Raw genomic sequence first — 7432 nt, 5'->3', positions numbered from 1 at the left:
ATACTGAGAATAATGACTCAGCCAAATTAACATATATTTTAGAGAGACACAATTCAAGCTATGATAGTCATAAAGTTAGCAACCTCTGTGATGGGCTTCCTGTCAGCTCTATGGACAATAGTCATTGCCTCTCCTACTCCTTTAACGATAAGAAAAGCTTAGGCCTTTTCTCTAAGTCTCACAGCCCAAACAAGAAGTAAGGCAAACCTTAAGTGTATATGTTGTTGGTAATTTTAAGATAGTGACAAAGGGGGATTGATATCAAGCTCCAAAGATACAGATAATGTTTACACTTTGATTTTCAGAAACCTTTGCACCAATATAATCCATGTTTAGGCAAATCCTCAAGGTCCCAGATCTGTGGAGTTGCTGGGGTTTGATTATTTTTGAGGGCACCTCTGTGAAGTATTTTACTTTGAAGGTTCTAAAGTGGAATAGTGTCCTTCTCTTCAGTCTTCTGCTTGTGCATTCACCAAGGTTTTCCATTTCTGAGATAGATCAATGCATCTACCTTAAGTTGTGTCTACTGATGTTCTGAGGAAGATACACTGGGTCAGGCAAAGTAGAGCATGCTTGACTCAGAGATGGCCATGTGCTAAACCTCACCTTCCAGGAGCTCAGATTGGTGGGGTCACAACAGCCACAGCAGGTGGTGAGCATGAGGTACCAAACGGGCTCAAGGGGTACAAAGTCTGGACCCCAGCTCACACTGGTCACACATGGTTGGAGAACAATCAAATCTCTTCTATTACTGATTAGAGGATTTGAGGCAGTCATCCTAGAGTTTGTATTCCTGTACCATTTCTCAGCAAGAGAATTGTTTTCGAGGTAAATTCTTTTTTTAAAAAAAAAAATTATTCTATACTGGTTTACATACAAAGTTTATATATATTGTTTTCATACTGGACCTTTCCCCTTTTCATTATCAATCCCTCCCTCTACCCATCAAATTGTGTGACCCTATGTTTAAGGCCCTCTGCCTTGGATCCTTGTACATGCTTTACAATAATGGTCCTAAACAGTATTTGTTTTTATGAGACTGAGTTAGTTCACATAACGTAGTGCTCTCCAGTTCCCTCCATGTTAGGTAGTGATTTACAAAATCGTTGCTCCTGCATGATGCATAGTATTCCATTGTGTGAATGTGCCATAATTTCTCAATCCATTTGATTGTGATCAGAGACATTTGGGCTGTTTCCATGTTCTTGCCATGATGAATAATGTTTCTATGAACATTGGTGTGCAAATTTCTGTGCCTCAATTCCCATTTTCTCAGGATATATTCCAAGCAGTGGAATAGCTAGGTTACTTGGAATTTCTATGTTCAGCTTTTTGAGGAAATAGCAAACTTTCTTCCAGAGTGCTTATACCATTGTACAATGCTACCAACAATGATTAAGAGTTCCTATCTTATCACATCCTCTCCAACATTTATTGCTTTCCTTCCTGCTAAACTTTGTCACTGCTACTGGAGTGAGATGGTAACTCATTGTGGTTTTGATTTGTATTTCTCTTATTGCCAGTGATTTGGAACATTTCTTCATGTGTCTATTGGCCATCTGAATGTTTTCCCCTGTGAAAAGTCTTTCCGTATATTTTGCTCATTTTGCAATTAGATCATCAGTCTTTTTCTTCTGGAGACCCTATAGGATTCTGTAAACTTTTTTTATGAGACCCTTATCTGAGATGGTATTGCCAAATGTTTGTTCCCAGTCAGTAGGTTTTCTTTTCACCCTGTTGTAAAAAGTTTTTGATGAATACAGAGATTTAATCTTTAGAAGGTCCCATTCATCAATTTTATCCTCTTCAGATTGTGTATTTCTGTCTGTATTTGGAAGTACCTTTACACCATAGACTAGGCCTTCTAAATTTGGTTCCACTTTGTCTCTTAGGAGCTTTATGGTTTGGGGCTTTATTCTGAGGTCTCTGATCCACCTTGAGTTCATTTTTGTGTTTGGTTTGAGATATGGATCCTGTTTCAGCTTTCTACAGGTAGATGTCCAATTTTGCCAATACCATTTGTTTCCACAATTGATGGGTTTTATTTCCTTGTCAAATATCAGTTGACTATAGGTAGATGGGTCCATATCTGGGTTCTCATTTGTGTTCCATTGGTCTATGTGCTTGTCTTTGTACCAGTGCCATTCTATTTTGGTTACTACTGCTGTGTAGTACTTTTTTGAGGTCAGGGAGTGCTATACTTCCCACTTAATTTTTTCTTTTCAGAAGTACTTTGCTTATTCAGGATCTCTCTCCTCTCCAAATAAACTTCACAATTTCCCTTTCAATATTCTTTAAATATGAATTGGGTATCTGTATTGGGATTATGTTAACCATGTATGTTGCTTTTGGTAGGATTGTCATTTTCACAATATTGAGTCTTCTTATCCATTAATAGGGGACATTTTCCCATTTCTTTAGGTCTTTTCCTGTGTCTTGCAGAAATGTTCTGTATTTTTTCTTTGTATAGGTCTTTTGTATCTTTAGCTATGTTCACTCCCAAGTGTCTCAATTTGTGGTTGGCTATTGTAAATAGTATTGCTTTCTTGGTTTGTTCTCTTTGTTACTATAGAGGAATCTCATTGATTTTTGGATAATGACCTTGTGTGTTTCCACTCTGCTAAACTGATCTACTAGCTCTAACAGTTTTTGGGTTTTTTGTTGTTGAATCCTTGGGGCTTTCTGTATACACTATCTTATCATCTGTATAGAGTGACAATTTAATCATCTCTTTGCCAATCAGGATGTCTAGGCAAATTCTTACCATCTTCTGTTTCTGGTCCAAGCTAAGCACCTTGGAGGTGACAAAAGAACTAAGATGAGACTGTGAAGGTCAGCTACAGACAGAGTATCATCTCATCGCATTTTGGAAGGTTTTAGTTTTTTAAAATTCCCTGCCAGAACTTACCTGAGTGTTGGTGCTCAGTGTGATTGGCTTTCACAATCAGAAGCTTGGACTCTCTCCTGCAAGTATAAAAATTAGGGCTAAGCCCTACATATCTTTGCAAAACCAATTTTCTCTGTGAACCTTCATCCAGATTTTCTGACTCCTTCCCTGCAATCCAGGCCTTTTGCAGCCGATATAGGCATGCTTACAACTTGTTTTCCTCCCTAGGTCACATTTTGTCTGCAAACTAGGAGGCACTAACTATAAACCAGGAGCCTTCTGCTGCAAATGGAGAAAGTTTTGCTCTACTGAAAATGAGATGTGGGAAAGGAACAATGCAGCAGAATGAGCCCAATACCAGGGAGATGGAGCTAGTGGATTCCAGACTTGTCCTGGATGGGTTTTGTGAGCAAAGGAAAGTGTGTAGACTCTGTACATCTCATTTACCCTTTGAATAAATTTTGATAATAGAATCTATTTGCAGCCCAATCCAGGCACTTTTCTAATACTCTGGTGATGTTAGCCTGAAAGTTGGCTCTCTAAGGCATTATGCTAAGGCTTCTCTGTTCTCCAGCTACCTTAACTGTAGCCACATGGTCTTGCAAATTATAAATATCTGTGGGACTAAGATAAGTGTGAGAGTGCTTCCCACACTGGGTATCAAGACTTGAAGTGAGCAAAGTTGTTGCAGCAAGACTTAAGGGAGACTGGAGAAAGATCGTGGTGAGAGTGAGACCCTGGTAGTGGAGAGACTCTGGCGTTGCTGTGGAGAATCTGGCAAGGTGTAAGCAGAAGAGCTCTGAGAAGAAGGCCACAGTTAAAGTTTTTATGCTGTGTTTGCTAGATAATTAAGGAGAAGGTGACTTATAATTTCTCTGAGGCAAACCTTGCTGGATGATTTTAATTTGACTGTTGAACTGAAACCAGAGCCTGGACTAGTTGAAGAAGTAATTGTGCCTGGGAACTTGAGCTAAAACTTGGACTTCTTTTGCGTGATATTCTTTGCCCCCAGTCTCCAACTTACTTCCCTAATAAACCTTATTCTCAGTACCACAAGTGTGAGTCATTTGAGTCAACAACAAATAAACAAAACTCTTGCTGTTGGTGTGGCCCTACAGGTACCATGGTGTTAGGATATGGATTCCTTATCTTCTTTCTGCTCTGAGACAGTGAGGGGCTATGATATTCTTTCTCCCTCTGGTCTTTCAGGGAAATGCTCACAGCCCTTAGTCTCTATGTCCTATTTTCTCCTATTTAGACATCTATATTATAATATCTCTAGATAAAAATCATGCAGCAACGTAGGGTCGTCATATGTGAGAACTCTTACTAGGATAGTGATTTTTGAGAAACAAAATACATGGATTCTTTTACTAGTTTCTTGAACATGGCTAAACTCTCAGCTCTGGCCTTCTCTTTCCCTGTTCACAGCCTGAAGACGGTTTCTGCCTACATGAAGCCCAACAAATTTTCCCAAGTCCTGTCTTGAGGAAGGAAGCCATATGAGGCAATAAGTAGACCTGTGAACCTGGAGATGGGAGAGATCTAACCCTGTACCTGCTGCCTGAAGAACATCTGGATGCAGAAGTGATAAAAAAAATAAAAGAAATAAATATGCTAGATGTCAGGTGACATTATGATAAAAGACAGTGAATTAGAATTAATATATTAAATCACATTAAAACAATTCTATATCTAGAGCAGAGTTGATGAAATATTCCCTCTAAAAATTGAAACAGTAAATAGACAGTCTTTACAGGTCACATGGTTTCTGTCAATGACTCAGCACTGTCCCAGTGTCAAAGCAGCCATGGTCAGTCCCAATGAATGGCAGGACTGTGTTCCAAGAAAGCTTTTTCATAAATATTGTTGTTATTGTTATTATGTGCCGTCGAGTCACCTGTGACTCATAGAGACCCTATGTACAAGAACCCTAAATCCTATCCTGTGCCAATCTTATTGTCTCTGACACACCTACCCCTATTACCCCAGTCACTAAATCAATCCATCTCATTGAGGTTCTTCCTCTCCTGTACTGTCCCTCCACCCTCCCAAGCAAGATGTTGCCTTCAAGGAGAGACGAGAAGTAGATTCATCAACAATCTGTGTTATGCAGATGACACAATCCTGCTTGCTGAAACTGAGGAGGACCTGAAGTGCTTGTAACAAATCACCTTACAACATATCCTAAGTATGTCAGATGAAGCATCAGAATCCTTGCCTTCAAGGAGCAGCATAGTCTCATCCTCTCTAGGACGAACTTGTTTGTTCTCCTGGAAGTCCATGATATATTCAACATTTTTCTCCATCACTACAGCTCCACGGCATCAATTCTCCTTTTATCATCCCTAGTCATTGTCCAGCTTTCTGAAGCATAGCAAGTAATTGAAAATCTCATGTCCTGGATCAGGCACACCTTAGTCTCCAGACTGACATTGTTACACTTCAGTACTTTGGAGAGGTCTCTGACAGCAGACTTTGCCAATGCAATTCGTCTTTTTATTTCATGACTGCTGGTACCAAGAGTGTTGATTGTGGAGCCAAGCAAACTGAAGTTGTTAACAATCTCAATCTCTTCACCATCTATCATAATGCTGCCATTGGCGAAGTGGTGAGAATCTTTGTTTTCTTGATGTTGAGCTTCAGTCCATATTGAAGGCTGCAGTCCTTGACTTTCTGCAGCAAGCACTTCAGGTCCTCCTCAGTTTCAGCAAGCAGACTGTGTCATCTACATAACACATATTGTTGATGAATCTACCTCTAATCCTGATGACACATTTCTCCTCAGAGCCTAGCCTCCCAGATAATCTGTTCTGCATATAGATTGAAAAGGTATGGAGATAAGACACATCCCTGGCATACACCCTTCCCAATTTTGAACCATGCAGTATTTCCTTGCACTTTTCTCACAACTGCCTCCTGGTCCAAGTATAGGCTTTGCATAAGCACAATCAAGTGTTCTGGGATTCCCATTCTTCTCAGAGTCAGCCACAGTTATTGTGATCCACAGATAGACATTTCTCTGGTACTCTTTGCTTTCAGCCAAGATCCATCTAACATTAGCTATAATATCCCTAGTACCATGGCTTCTTCTAAATCCTGCCTACACTTCAGGCAGTGCTCTGTTGATATGCTGTTCCAGTCATTTTTGTATAGTTTTCAGTAGAATCTTGCTTGCATGTGATATCAATGATATTGTTTGATAATTTCTACACTCTGCTGTGTCACCTTTCTTTAGAATTGGAACAAATATAGATTTCTTCCAGTCAGTTGGCCAGGTGGTTGTCCTCCAGATTTTTTGGCACAACTTGGTGAGCACATCTAGAGCAGTGTCTGTCTGTTGAAATATGTCAGTTAGTATGCCATCAATTCCTTGGGCCTTGTTTTTTAAAAATAGGTGACTGAAATTGGATGATTCAGAACCTTAAAATTAAGGGGAATTACTATATTAGATTTGATATATAAAAAGTGGTTAACATAGGAAAACAACTCATAGATTAAGGCATAAACTAGAGAAATAATTTTCTAAGCATTGTGGTCAAATTATGAGCTAAAAAAATAAAAATCTACATTTCAAAATCTGAGGACGAAGTAGCATATTCACGTCCTTCAAATCAAGACAGCCAACAAAGATGAGTGCATTGTGGTCAAGATACAGTGGAGGCAAAAAAAAGATAACACAATTACAAAATGGGCAAAAGACATGGAAAGAATTTTCACAAAGAAAGATACTCAAATGGCCAAAAAAGCATATGAAGAAATGTTCCAAATCAATGGCAATAAGAGAGATGCAAATAAAAACTATAATAAGTTACCATCTCACTCCAGTAGCAGTGGCAAAGTTAAACAAGACAGCAAGTAATAAATGTTGGAGAGGATGTGCCAAGATAGTTCCTCTAATACATTGTTGGTGGGATTGTAAAGTGGTACAACCATTTTGGAAGGCAATTTGGTGCTTCCTCAAAAAGTTGGACAAAGAAATTCCATATGACCCTGATATTCCACTGCTTGGAAAATACCCCAAGAAAAGAAGAACTGAGGCTGAAAAGGAGACTTGTACACCATTGTTCATGACAGCGACATTCACCACCTTAAGAACATGGAAACAGATCCTTTGTGGTTTTGGTTAGATTTAATCCCAAGTATTTAATCTTGTGATTACCTATTGTGATGGGTATTGTTTTTCTTAGTTCCAGTTCTGTATTTTCTTTGTCATTGTAAAGAAATCCAATTGATTTTTGTATGTTGATCTTGTATCCTGCCACTTTGTTGATTGGTCAACTATGTCCAGTAGTTTTCTTGCTGAGTCTTTAGGGTTTTCTAAGTATACTATCATATTGTCTGCATAGAGAGATTATTTTACCTCCTCTTTGCCAATTTGGATACCTCTTATTTCCTTCTCTTGCCTTATTGCTATCACTAAGACTTCCAATACCATATTGAATAAGAGAAGTGATTGTGGGCATTCTTGCCTAGTTCCTGTTCTCAAAGGGAATGCCTTTAATCTCTCTCCATTGAGAACAATGCTGGCTCTAGGGTTTGCAT

Source organism: Elephantulus edwardii, unplaced genomic scaffold (assembly GCF_000299155.1).
Source record: "Elephantulus edwardii isolate Elephantulus edwardi_28Jun2011 unplaced genomic scaffold, EleEdw1.0 scaffold00252, whole genome shotgun sequence".
In the NCBI taxonomy this organism is placed as follows: domain Eukaryota; kingdom Metazoa; phylum Chordata; class Mammalia; order Macroscelidea; family Macroscelididae; genus Elephantulus; species Elephantulus edwardii.
The sequence above is the reverse complement of the archived record's forward strand: the minus strand, read 5'-3'. Positions refer to the sequence as shown.